The sequence below is a fragment of the Amblyomma mixtum genome, chromosome 7 (assembly GCF_055824585.1).
Source record: "Amblyomma mixtum isolate Tamu chromosome 7, ASM5582458v1, whole genome shotgun sequence".
Lineage (NCBI taxonomy): Eukaryota > Metazoa > Arthropoda > Arachnida > Ixodida > Ixodidae > Amblyomma > Amblyomma mixtum.
In genome coordinates, this window is record NC_143018.1 from 22137008 (window position 1) to 22150945 (window position 13938).

Sequence of the window (13938 nt, forward strand, 5' to 3'; positions counted from 1 at the left end):
CAAAGCTGAAAATGTATAGAATAGGGGGCCGTTATCCCAGTGTGAATACGGGATCCCACTTGATGACAGCATCATTAATTCCCATATATGCAGATTGTCATTTTCTACTTTGCTCTCAGAGATCCCTGGCAGTTCTCCTACCCTTCCTGGCACAGTAGTGCAGCGGTTATAAGCGATGCGCCACTGCCCTGCGATGGCAGGTGCTCTTAGCCATGTCCAGCATTCCCGGCCCAAAATTTTGAAAATTGGAATATTGCAAGACACTTTTTACAGAGATACTGAAGGTAATGTTCCATTCCTGTGATGTGAAGCAACATCTTTCTTTTAAACCGTTTCCATCAATCGCATGGCACAGTTAAAACCAAGGGAAATGCTTTTGACGATACCAAACACGACGATAGAAAAAAAAATTACAAGACTGCCATCAGGTGACCTGCGCATATGTTTGTAGTTATAGTGAAATTTTACATAATATTAACAAATTGCGTTCATAAACGGTTTCCCGCTCAAAAATGCCTTTTTCCAGAATTGTTGTTATGTTAACTGCTAGATGCCACGGCGGGCAGGTTTGCTCACCATCCGGTGGGCTGGAATGTGATGACGCCGCCAGGTCACGTGACATAAGTGACCAACCTGCCTCCTAGGTTGCTCTCTGAACACCACCTGCCATAGTCAGGCTCGTGATTCTTTGGTTGGTTGGTTGGTTTATGGGGTTTAACGTCCCAAAGCGACTCAGGCTATGAGAGACGCCGTAGTGGAGGGCTCCGGAAATTTCGACCACCTGGGGTTCTTTAACGTGCACTGACATCGCACAGCACACGGGCCTTTAGAATTTCTCCTCCAAAGAAATTCCAGCCGCCGCGGCCGGAATCGAACCCGCGTCTTTTGGGTCAGCAGCCGAGCACCATAGCCACTGAGCCACCGCGGCGGCCGTGATTCTTTGTTCAGCGTCGGTGTCGGCAGTTTGTGTGTGTGTGTGTGTGTGTGTGTGTGTGTGTGTGAGTGTGTGTGCGTGCGCGCGCGCGCTCGCGCGTGTGTGTGTGTTTGTGTCCGTGTGTGTGTGTGTGTGCGCGCTCGCGCGCGTGTGTGCGTGGTGCCTGTGTGTGTGTGTGTGTGTGTGTGTGTGTGTGTGTGTGTGCGCTCGCGCGCGTGTGTGTGCGTGTGTGTGTGTGCGTGTGTGTGTGTGTGCATGTGTGCGTGGTGCGTGTGCCTGTGTGTGTGTGTGTGTGTGTGTGTGTGTGTGTGTGCGTGTGCGAGCGCTTGTGCGTGCGTGCGCGCGCGCGCGCCAGAGTCAACGACCATTTTATGATCGACTAATAAAATGTTCGCTGTGCCGCTTAAGCGCAGAGCATGAGGAGGTTGGTCGGCTTTGCCGAAATAGACCTGTAACGGGATTTGATATTAATTTTCTGGGCCTTAAAGGCGCACATGGTACTAATATTTTGGAGAGACAATCATAACGGCGTGATCTAAGCATTGGTGTTGTTTATTTGAAGCACAAACAAGTTCAGGGGTCCTTGAAAAGCTTAACTCCGGATAAGAAGATCATGTGGTGGTAGTGGTTCATTTTAAAAAAATAAAAAATAAAAAAGGTGAAGCAAAAGAGTGTTGCCGGCCGCGGCAATTCCCATCTAATATCTTAAGCACCCAAGCGGCAGCCGCCAGAAATGAAAGGGAAAGGGAGAGGATAGTGAGGAGAGTATAGAGGGGAGCGATAGCAAGAAAAGACATGGCAGAGCTTTGTACACTATTTACAAAATACAAAAGTAATCAATAAGATCATGTTGCGTGTCGGTGCATTTTAAGGAGTGTTGTAGGCGTTACTGAAAAAATGTAACTAAATACGTTACCCGTTACGCTGAAAAAAAAAAGAACGTGTTACCGCCCTACGTTACCTACAAAGAAAGGTAACGCATTTCCGTTACCGTTATCGAAAAAAAGTATCGCACGTTACTTTGCCGTTACTCCATGGCCATAAATTTTTAATCAGTGCGTCTTCGCTGTAACTGTAACCTATAACTCGTCTTCTCTGCATGGCTTGTTTTCCAACCAAAAGATCTCAAACCCTGACGACACGCTCATATTCTTCAAGCGAATGGAAACTCAGGATGGTCGCACTCTGCTTGCATCAGAGTCTAGGCAGGAAAAGGAGGGAAGCCGTCCATTGGCACAGTGCTGTGGGGAGTGCGTAGTTCCTTGTTCTGGGTAGGGAAAAAAAGGGGGGGGGGGAGGGTTGGTATGGCTATGAAGGGAGAAAGTTGGATGGACAGTGTTGTTGAGCAGAAAATTTTTAGAAAGTTTAGAATGAGGTATAGTTCACTACCGCCGGCACAGGAACAAAGGCCCATTTCCTTTTTTCCTCTACTTTGGTGCTACAGCTGGTTGACATCAATACCCTTTTCTGTGCTGAACCATTGTACTCTTTCGACGGCTCTCTTGGGGTCATCTTGAAGTAAACTGGCGACATTCCTGAGTTTACTCGGAAGAGGGAACTGCTTCCACAAAGAATGCGATAGTGTCGCCTGTGAAAGAGACTTTTCGGTTGGAAAACAAGCTTACGGAGAAACTGACTTACAGATTTCTGCAAATGGTCCATTGGTGGCTCGGCATGCGTCCACTCTTTAGAGGGTTGTGTGTGTGGGTGGTTTGGGGGTGAAGACAAGTGTGTCAATGCGTGTTCGTGCCTTTGTTTTTAGTTGAGTGCGTCGTCAAGGGCAGGTGTTTTCTGGCATGCATGCGAGCCGCAACCAGGGTCGTCGAGAGCACCTGTAGATTTTGTATATTTGCTACATCATTTTCGACGTTTTTTTTCTCAAAAAGAGGTGGAGGGGGACAATTGAAATACAAAGTAACTATTAACGTGACGCCTCTCGTTACCGGAAAATGTCAACGCAAGTACGTTACCCGTTACAGTTCCGAAATGGTAACGAGTACGTTACTAAGTTACCGAAAAAAGTAACGCGTTACCGACAACACTGATTTTAAGCAGCTGGCTAAAATCTTTCTTCCCCATTAAATAGCCTCTGTCTCTCCCTCCTGAAGAACGGGCAACAGCTGACTGTGAAGTGGCGTACCATTAGTCACGCACTAAGGTTATGTCGTGTGTTCGGTTTCGATCTTACGGAGCTGCACAGAGAGGCATTGCACTTGGCCGAAGAACAACTGGCCAGCTAGCTATACTAGTTGATTCATGCACAGAGTTTCCCATTCAGAGATACATTGTAGCGCAACAAACTGTGACTACGCCGAAGACACATAGTTGACAAGTTACTACTACAATTCAGCCGTCGAGGTGGCTCAGTTATGGCGCTCGGCTGCTCACCTGAAAGACGCGGGTTCGATCCCTGCCGCAGCGCATTTCGATGGAGGTGATATGCCAGAAGTCCGCGTACTGTGCGATGTCGGTGCACGTTGACGAACCCCAGGAGGTCGAAATTATCCGGAGCCCTCCACTACGCCGTCCCTCATAGCTTGAGTCGCTTTGAAGTGGTAAACGTCATACAACCAAACCAAACCAAATGAAGCCAAACAACTACCTATACTCAGGCACACTTGTGAAAATATATAACTCAGTGTCTTCAAAAGCGCACGGAGGTTTCAGCGTCCTATTTCTTCCTATGATTCCAACCTGCCGTCCAATATCTTTTTCCTCCCACTTGATGACGGAAGAAGACGTTAATCGAGCTGTTCCTGTGTCTATGCTGCTGCAGCTCAGATGGTAGAGCGCTCGCTTAGCATGCGAGAGGTACTGAGATCGATACCCAGCACCTTCACTGACTTGTTTTGTAATGTTTTTTATCTCTCAGACATCAAGAGTTCAAAATGCTTTTTATATTAGATATTTTTGTTGAAAAACACAGGGCCTTCAGAATGAGAACCTATATTTAAAGAATAAATTATTGAATTAAAAATAAAGGGGCAAGCTAAATTTTGATGTCACTTATTCAAAACACCATCGAGGACAGCAAAAAGGAACAAGAGGAAGTAGTTGCTAACATCACCCATCAAAAAAAAAAAACTATTCATTCAATGACACATCACGCTCTACAGTGCGTGCAAATCTGCCTTACATAAACGCTCAGTTTGAAGTTGATTCATCCTGTCAATACAGGAGAACGAAGTAAATTAAAGCAGGAGAAAAAGGCGTAGCTTCACAAGGGCTCTTGCTTTATCTAGCAGTCACAACGAACAGAATGCATATGTACACAATTGTTACATTAACAGAGCTCATATGCAATAAACAGGTACTATACATGTATCTTGCTTAAAAATCACATCATAGAAAAATAGGTAGTACAAGGAAGAAAATTTCGGAATTATACAAATAAAACGCAACACATAAATATCGATAAAGTCAGACATTTTTCTAATCTCTCTCTCACAGTCACTTTCTCAATGCACGGTTGGACATACGTGAGCTGAAATCAATACTTGTTCCTAATTTGTTCAGTAGAACAGGGACCGGGTAACTGCAATGTTGAATGCCGTATTTAGTACGCCTCTTGGAGTTTTTAAAGCCTCTTTGCGCAGGCTATGTCGACTGGGTGACTTGGACGTGGTTGGCATTTTTTAAATGTATTTTGCTAGTTTGAAATAGTATATTTGATTAGCTTCAAGGATTTCATGTTGGAGAAACAGGGGATGCGTTCGTAAATCTTGGAGTCTTCTTCGGTAACTTTCAGAGAATCTCAAGATCTTTTTTCCCGGAGCACTGTTAATGTGACGTAATTTTTTAGTCGCTCCCCACACTAGGCTACAGTATGAAATTATTGAACAAAATCTTTAACAAATATCTGATCTTGCCGCTTACCGCCTCAATAGATACCTACACTTTCGGTCCGTTATACATGTATATGTGCCAGGATAGCGGCCATCGAAGTGAAACCCCCCTGCCCGGGACCACCATTTGCATAAGATTTGGGAGCCAGTTTGACGCAGAATGTTGCAAGTGGTGTCAAATGACTTGGTGTGTTCCTGAGAATAAACTTACTAATTGAGATGAAGCCCAAAATATGTGTGGGATTCGCAACGACGACCTTTCCGCCCCCGAACCGCGCATTCCAAGGACCTTCAGACGGCCATTACGGCCGAACCATTTGTCGCAGGGGGTGCCGGATGGTGTGGAACAATTCGTCGTGTAGGGATGCGCACGTTTATAAAATTAACTGATATAGCGAGGAAATATACCGGACATAGCGAAGGTCGCTGTAAATCACAGTAGTAGTGCAAAATCCATTTTATAGATGGCGCTTCTTGTGTCTTAGGATGCTTCCGGTAAGGAAACATTCGTGGATATTTGGATTTGGTCTTCTCCACTTTTACTGAGCACACCGGTGTATTCACTTAAAGCAAACCCCCTTAAGTCGAACACTGAGGCAGTGTGTTACAGGGCCCAACACGTGATCCGTCGCGATGGCTCAGTGGTTAAGGCACTCGTCTACCGAGCCGGAGTACCCGGGTTCGAACCCGACTGCGGCGGCCGCGTTTCGATGGAGGCGAAACGCAAAAGACGCCCCTGTGCTGTGCGACGTCAGTGCACGTTAAAGATCCCAAGGTGGTCGGAATTAATCCGGAGACCTCCACTGCGGCCCCTCTTTCTCTCTCTCTTCTTTCACTCCCACCTTCCTCCCTTCCCTTACGGCGCGGTTTGTGAGACAGATACTGCGCCATTTCCTTTCCTCAAAAACCAAACCAAGCCAAACCAACCAACACGTGTGTGTAAAAGCCATTGAACTGCTGTGTTGACACGCTACACCCGGGTTAAAGGTGTGTGGCACAAATGCTGGGCGCATTCCATGCACGCGACTTCCTGCGGTGATCTATATAGCCTGACGCAGGGCAATGGTCCGCACGTGTACGGACTGTTCTACAGGGCTATTCCCATGTGCGCCAGTTTACGCGGCTGCAGTCATCTCTATACAGTATTTAGAAATACTAAATGTGCGCTGTTTTGCCCTTTTAAATCGAGGCAGATGGAGTCAAGCCGAGGATACGTGGACAAGCGCTTCCAAATACATAGCTTGCACCGACGTCACATCCGGTGGCAGTCGGTTGCGAGTCGGCCATGCTGCCGAACCACTGCCAGGCCGCCTCTAGCTTTCCGCTGCCTGTGTTAGCTCGCAACGTGTCGGTTCTCGTCCATCCGTAGATTCGGTATGGTTTTGTGTGCCACCCTTGGCTGCTATGACTGTAGCGGCAGCTCCAGGCGAAACAAGAAGCCGATTAACACGAACTTCATCTGCATTCGCAAGATAATCGCAGGCATGCAAGTGCGAGCGCTCCATGTAGTAGGAATCTGCGCGAGCTGTGGCTGGCTCGCATTAAGCGCGATGATTTGGACCCCGACAACCCAAATTTAATTGTGTTCGGAGTGCACTTTGTGACAGGTAAGAGGCTTGTGTCGTCAACTTAATGTTTACGATGTAGCGAACCACGACGGGCGCGCCTGATACCGCCTAGGCCGATCGCTGCCGTAGCGCCAACGACGACGAAGCGTCGCTGAAAGACGAAGTGCCGCCGCTCTGCACGAGATCGCTTGGGTTGGACTGGCCGTCTTCTGCGCTGCTCGCCGTTTTGTGTCGCCCGCTGTGAACACCACGCCTTGCACCATTTCTGCAGAAACCCCCTTTCAACGAAAACGTGGGAAGCAGTGGCTACACTCTTCAATGTTGCTGTTTTGATTGACGCCATCTAATTTGTCTGAAAACACAAACCCAGACTGGGTCCCGTGTCGCTGCATCCTAGCTACAGGAATAGGCAATCCTTTTCGGATCGCTGCGACCGCAGCGAGCAATGACGGCAGAGAAAGCGGCGTGCCGAGGCCGAGTTTTTCGTCTCGTTGTTTGCGCATCGCAGACAGGCTTCTCACCCACCTGCTGTAGAAATCATTGTGTGGTCCCATTGATTCGAAGGCTTTCATTTTTTCCAACTTCACAAAGCTGGAAGGAGTACACGATATCCCCCGTGGGCCACTTCGAGAAACACATCAACGCCCATCGTCGCGTCGACTCCCGGTCGCAGCGTGTACGGATCTGTATCGTCAATAATTTTCACTTCGTCTGCGTAGCTACACGCGCCGATCAAATAAATTCAGACCAGTAGCCTTCACTGAATGGTTCATTCCTCTGTGGAGTAGGCATCGCATTCGAAAGGTAAGAAAATAATCCAAAGCGTCCGAGGAGTGGTCCGGCATCGCAGGGCGGACGGGCGGGGACGGCCGAATGGTTCGGCAGCATGGCCGCAAGCGCTTGATGGGGGCGGAAGTGACGACACGTGCAACCTATGTATTGCGGGGCCGCCATGATCTGCTTCATGCACGACTCTGAACGGAAAAATTATTGCCAGATTTTTGAACGCTTGGAGCACTTAATTGATTTCCAATGACCATCAGAATTTAGCTCGGCTAAGTGAAATATAAACAATCAAAACGCAAAAAAATAAACCTATCCCCAATGAGCTAAGCAGTGTTCGCCATAGGAGGCCGATAGATGGCACTAGTTGATGGGAAGGAAGGCTGGACATGAATGAGAAGTCCATAAATCACATACGGGTGCACATTACAGCATGTTAGAGATACGACGTAAAGTACCATTCCTTCGTTTACAATAGAAAATTAGAACACTATGTCTGTAATGAGCAGTCGTCGAAATCGAAGATGTATAAAATGGGCCCATTAGCCCCAGTGTATTTGAGGGACTCCCCTAGTGTGGAGCAGGTTTAATAAAGGAGGTAGTTATTCTTCCCATTCACCCGAGATGTAGCCACATCGCTACAGAAACTTCCCACTTGAGAACAAATTTTTCTTCAAGTGCAAATACTCCAGAGTAAGCTCTGTAGCTTTCCATCAAAGCTGCGTCGCTGCATTGTGGCTGGTAATAAGTAAATACTCTCTGCTTTAAAAAGGGTCATATTTGTAGATAGTAAGCGGAACGCCACACATTAACGGTTAGCCCATTTTCAACTCGGACGTAGGGACATACCTAACTTTGAGCAGGCTATAGGAACGGGCCGTGCTGAAGCGGTGTGCAGTATAAGGCCATCTTTCGTAACCTGTTTGCTGTTCAGTGCCCTGATGCATTGCGGTTATTCTAGGCTAAGATGACGGGTGCTTATCAGCTTCAGAGTAATATTGTCACCGACAATTTCACACCAAAAGTCACAGCGTTTCCTAGGATGAAGCCCGCCGAACCGCCGAGCTCATGCAGAACGAAGACGACGCGCGGCCACGCGCGGCCACGCGCCTGGAGCCAAGGTTCGGCCACCAGGTGGCGCCGGCAGAGAGCCAACAGTGTGGCATTGCCCCCCCTCTTTGAAGAGGCATCGACCCGATGCCGCGCGGGCGGAAAAAAAAATAATGAAGGGAAGGCGGAAAGTGAACAGCGCGAGTGTCTGCGTGAAAAGGGGCTAACGGGAGTAATACGGCTTCAGTCGCGCCACGTGGACTACTTCGGGCGTCGGTTGTCGTGAGGACCGGACAGTTCCTTGAGGGAGCACCTCGTAGGTCACCGCGCTGAGGCGGCGTAAGACCTGGTAGGGACCGAAGTAACGGCGAAGAAGCTTCTCAGAGCGCCCCCGCAAGCGGATCGGGCTCCACACCCAGACTTGGTCACCGGGTGTGTAAATCACTTCCCTGTGGCGGAGGTTGTAACGCTCGGCGTCGCGTTGCTGTTGGTGCCGGATTCGCTGTCGAGCAACATGGCGAGCGGCTTCGGCGTCACGTGCAAATTGGTTCGCTTCGAAAGAAGAAGGAGCAGGATCCGGAAGAAGCATGGCGTCCAGCATGGTCAAGGCTTCGCGACCGTGCACCAAATGGAACGGAGTGAAGCGTGTCGTTTCGTGTAGAGCAGTGTTGTAAGCGAACGTGATATAAGGCAGTATCCGGTCCCAGTTTCCATGGTCATCGTCCACATACATCGAAATCATGTCGGCAATTGTCTTGTTAAGCCGCTCAGTCAGTCCGTTCGTTTGCGGATGGTAAGCTGTAGTCCTTCGATGGCTGGTGCCACTGAGTCGAAGTACCTCGCTCGTAAGTGCCGACGTGAAGGCGGTGCCCCTGTCAGTTAATACGACTGTAGGGGCTCCGTGACGAAGTACAATGTTGTGAATGAAGAAATGTGCAACGTCGGCTGCGGTACCACGGGGAAGGGCCTTGGTCTCACAGTAGCGGCTAAGATAGTCAGTGGCAACAGCAATATACCGGTTACCCATGGAAGACGCCGGAAATGGGCCGAGTAAGTCCATGCCGACCTGTTGAAATGGGAGGCGTGGGGGATCGATCGGCTGCAGGAGCCCGGCTGGTTTAGTCGGCGGCGTCTTCCGGCGCTGGCACTCACGGCAGGTTCGGACGTAGCGGTGGACAACCGCAGCAAGCCTGGGCCAGTAGTACTTGTGACGTATGCGCGCCAACGTGCGGGAAAATCCGAGGTGGCCCGAAGGAAGGTCGTCGTGGCACGCACGCAGAACTTCGTCACGAAGCGCTATAGGTACGGCAAGCAGATAGGCAGTGTCCGTTGGGCCGTAATTCTTTTTATAGAGGACACCATCGCGCAAGCAAAACGATGACAGCCCGCGCTTGAAGATTCGAGGAGGAGATGGAGCGGTTCCTTCGAGATACTCGATGAGAGGAAGCAGTTCGGCGTCGGCCCTCTGTTGGCGGGCAAGGGTGGACGCGGTGACAGCACCCAGAAAAGCGGAATCGTCGTCGGACTCGCCCATGGGGCAGGGAATAGGAGCGCGGGATAGACAGTCAGCATCGCTGTGTTTCTGGCCGGACTTGTACACGATGGTGACATCAAATTCTTGTAGCCGAAGGCTCCAACGAGCAAGCCGCCCCGAGGGATCTTTCAGATTCGCCAGCCAACACAGGGAATGATGATCGCTCACAACCCGAAATGGGCGGCCATACAGGTACGGACGAAATTTCGTAACGGCCCACAGCACAGCCAGACATTCCTTCTCCGTGGTGGAATAGTTGACTTCGGAACGAGACAAAGTGCGACTGGCGTAAGCAATCACGCGTTCTAGACCATCCTGCCACTGAACAAGGATCGCACCGAGACCAACGTTACTGGCATCAGTATGTAGTTCCGTGTCGGCGTCCTCGTCGAAGTGGCCAAGCACAGGCGTACATTGGAGACGGGACTTGAGTTCCGTGAAGGCTCTTTCCTGGTCCTGCCCCCACAAGAAGGGTTCAGCGTCTTTCGTCAGGCGGGTCAGAGGCTCAGCTAGCTTGGAGAAATTATGAACGAACCGGCGATAGTACGCGCAGAGGCCCAAGAAACGACGCAGGCTCCGTTTGTCTGTGGGCTTGGGGAAGGCAGCTACGGCGGCCGTCTTTTCGGGGTCTGGACTAACGCCTCGAGCGCTGACAATGTGACCAAGAAACTTCAGCTGATGAAACGCGAAGTGACATTTCTCTGGCTTGAGAGAGAGACCAGCGGAGCGTATGGCCTCGAAAACAGCACGCAAACGTTTCAGGTGCTCATCGAACGTGTCGGAGAAGATCACGACATCGTCGAGATATACGAGGCACGACTGCCACTTCAGTCCAGATAGCACGGTGTCCATCATTCGTTGGAATGTGGCAGGGGCCGAGCACAAACCAAAAGGGAGCACCTTAAACTCGTATAAACCGTCAGGGGTAATAAAGGCGGTCTTCTCTCGGTCGCGTTCGTCAACCTCTATTTGCCAATACCCACTGCGGAGGTCAAGAGACGAAAAATAGGTGGCATGGCGCAGGCGGTCTAGAGAGTCATCAATGCGTGGCAGAGGGTACACATCCTTTTTCGTGACGTTATTGAGGCGCCTGTAATCCACGCAGAACCTGAGGGTGCCATCTTTCTTCGTGACGAGGACAACAGGTGATGCCCAGGGGCTCGTGGACGGTTGTATGACGTCGTCCTGGAGCATTTGTGTAACTTGGCGGCGGATGGCGTCACGTTCTTTTGAAGATACCCGATAAGGGCGCTGACATATTGGTCTTTGGTCGTCAGCAACGACAATTCGGTGCTTTGTAAGCGGCGTCTGTCGCACCTTGGAAGTTGATGCAAAACAATCGCGGAAGGAATAGATGAGGTTTTCTACGCAGCGTTTCTGAATGGCCAAGAGGTGCGGGTTGACGTCGGTCGGGATGGCTGTAGCTGTCGCCTCGTCGTGGTCTGACGTCGTGGACAAAGAGCACTGCCTGGTACACTCTCCGAGCTCGTCAAAATAAGCGACGACCGCTGTTTTCGTGAGATGTTGCGGTTCACGGGTAAAGTTCGTAACTAAGATGTCGGTGCGCCCGTTGGTAAGATCTACTAGGCCTCGAGCTATACAAACTTGCCGAGCGAGTAGCAGCGACATGTTCGCTTCAGCGATGCCAAGGGTGCCGGTGCTGCCATTACACTCGACTGTGACGAACTTGCTGGCTCGCGGAGGGATCGTTACATGATCGTCACATAGGCGCAACATTACTCTGCAGGGCTCGCTGTGGGTGTCAACGGCTCGCTGGGCGGAAAAAGACACCATGAGTTCCCGAAGGTCGATGACCGCACCATACTCTTGAAGAAAATCCATGCCCAGAATGAGGTCTTTAGAACAGTCACGTAAGACGGCAAAGGAGCCAGTGAAAGTAAGACCCCGGATCTGGATGCGGCAGGTGCAGGCGCCGATCGGCGTCACTACGTGGCCACTGGCGGTGCGAATGACGGGTCCACACCAAGGGGTCAGAACCTTACGGAGAGTCGTGGCGAGTTGACTGCTCATCACAGAAAAATCAGCGCCGGTATCGACGAGTGCGGTCACTTGATAACTGTCGGCGGTTACAAAAATTTCAGATGAAACTAATCGTTCGCAGCACGTCGGTGAGGTCGTCGGTGAGGTAGTCGGAGAGGTCGTCGGAGAGGTCGTCGGAGAGGTCGTCGGAGAGGTCGTCGGATTGGGTCGCCACCCCCCGGGCAGGGGCGTCGAATCGTCGGGTGGAGGCTGTTGACTCTGTACAGTGGCGGCGGCCCTACCCCCGGAGGACGCCGTCTTCAGTTTTCCCGGCGAGGGGACGTGCGTCTGAACTGACCAGATGTTGAGGGCCGACTGGGCGAAGCAAAGCGCCTCGGGGATGGCGATCGCGATTGGCGCTGCTGCGAGGCCGGGGGCAGCACGTGAGCGGCGAGGTACTCGTCGATGTCCTGCGGTCTTTCACCATAGCGAGGTCGAGGCGCGTCGGGCGGGAAGCCTCTCAAACCCATACGCCGGTACGGGCAATGCCGCAGAATATGGCCAGGCTCCCCGCAGTGGTAGCAGAGCGGGCGGTCGTTGGGCGTGCGCCACACGTGCGCTTTGCTGACAGGAGGGCGCAGGTTCTGCTGCTGCTCGACGGGGCGCACGTAACGGTGGGATGTTCGAGGTCCGGCAACTGGGCGAAACTCTTGCGGCATGGGAGCAGGTCGGCGCAGGGCATCGCTGTAGGACATGACGTGTGGCTCCGGTAGTGGTGCTGGTGGTGGCTGCACCACGCGCTGAATTTCGTCACGGATGACGTCCCCTGTAGAAGGTATGCTTGCCGACGGAGCATCCATGCGGAGGTGTCGCAGTTCTTCGCGGACAATGCTCCGTACAATCTCTCGCAGCGCCTCATCCCCGGGGCCTGGCAAGGGCGCGAAGTATTGAGTGGCCGCTACATTTGCCTGACGGCCGTATTGGGCGCTCCGTTCCAGCAACGAACGCTCCATGGAGGTAGCTTCCTTGGCGAAGGCGGCGACGGTTAGCGGAGGGTCGCGCATGAGGCCAGCAAACAGCTGCTCCTTCACCCCACGCATAAGGTGCCGCACCTTTGTAGCTTCTGGCATGGTAGGGTCGGCCCGATTGAAGAGGCGTGTCATGTCCTCTATAAACATGGCCACGCTCTCGTTGGACTGCTGAGACCTGGAGCGAAGGGCAAGTTCAGCGTTCTCCTTCCGTTGGCTCGAGCTGAATGTGGCGAGCAACTCACGGCGAAAAGCTGCCCAGTTGGAAAAGGACGCCTCGTGGTTCTCAAACCACGTTTTCGCCGAGTCGAGCAGTGCGAAATATACATTCAGCAGCTTCCGCTCGTCGTCCCACTGGTTAAATGCGGCCACACGGTCAAAATTGGCCAACCAGTCTTCTACATCCTCAAACCGGTCGCCGTGGAAGGATGGTGGCGACCGAGGTGCGAGAAGGACGCACGGCGGGGCACTTCCGGAGGACTGACCTGTCTGGCTGCCAGTGGTGGACGTCATCGCTCTGACAGGCCTTGTTAGTGGCTCGAACTCGGGTTGCAGGCCTCGCAGGCGACGGCTCGGCGCCACCTGGTGGCCATATGCTGGCTTCTGCTGCCGATTCCTTTTTATGCCGGAGTTTCCTGAAATGGTGTCTCAGGAGAGAGCGCAATTTCCCTCTCCTGTTCGATCTCCTTTACCGCTTTAAACTTCCTTAGAATCCGCAATGTCCCTCGTCTGGGGGTGTAGCTCAGATGGTAGAGCGCTCGCTTAGCATGCGAGAGGTACTGGGATCGATACCCAGCACCTCCACGATTGTTTCTTTTGTTTTATAGTAGCATTCTTTCATTTTAGAAATAAATTACCCGTTAAACAAAAATTTATAAACGCTTTCTGACAGAATGAATTGGAGCTTCAGGCTTCCCTCGTTTACAATGCACCTGCTGTTGGCGCCGTATCAGCCGTCGTGAGAACTGCAAGACGGTTATTTTATCGCATTTTTCCTTGTTCGAGCTTCTGGGGTCACTTGAATGCTTTGCGTTGGCACAGGGGGCGTGCAAGAGTTAACCAACCCCTCTCCTCTTAGCCTTTTCTTTGTTGCGCAAGGCAAATAAGATCAAGAGGCAATCGCAACACGCCGCTAGAGTTTAACTGGCGCCCGTTATCCCTGTGCCGTTGTTCTGACGTGTTTCTTCTTGACATTGCTAGTTTGTACAGACGTATA

At 51.3% G+C, this 13938-nt stretch overlaps 1 non-coding gene across 1 annotated transcript; it reads left to right on the forward strand.

The window, feature by feature from the left end:
• The first annotated feature begins 13453 nt into the window (after nucleotides 1-13453).
• TRNAA-AGC (transfer RNA alanine (anticodon AGC)) lies at nucleotides 13454-13526 on the forward strand. The gene has a single exon. It is a non-coding gene; the product is annotated as a tRNA-Ala (tRNA).
• Nucleotides 13527-13938: the final 412 nt, after the last annotated feature.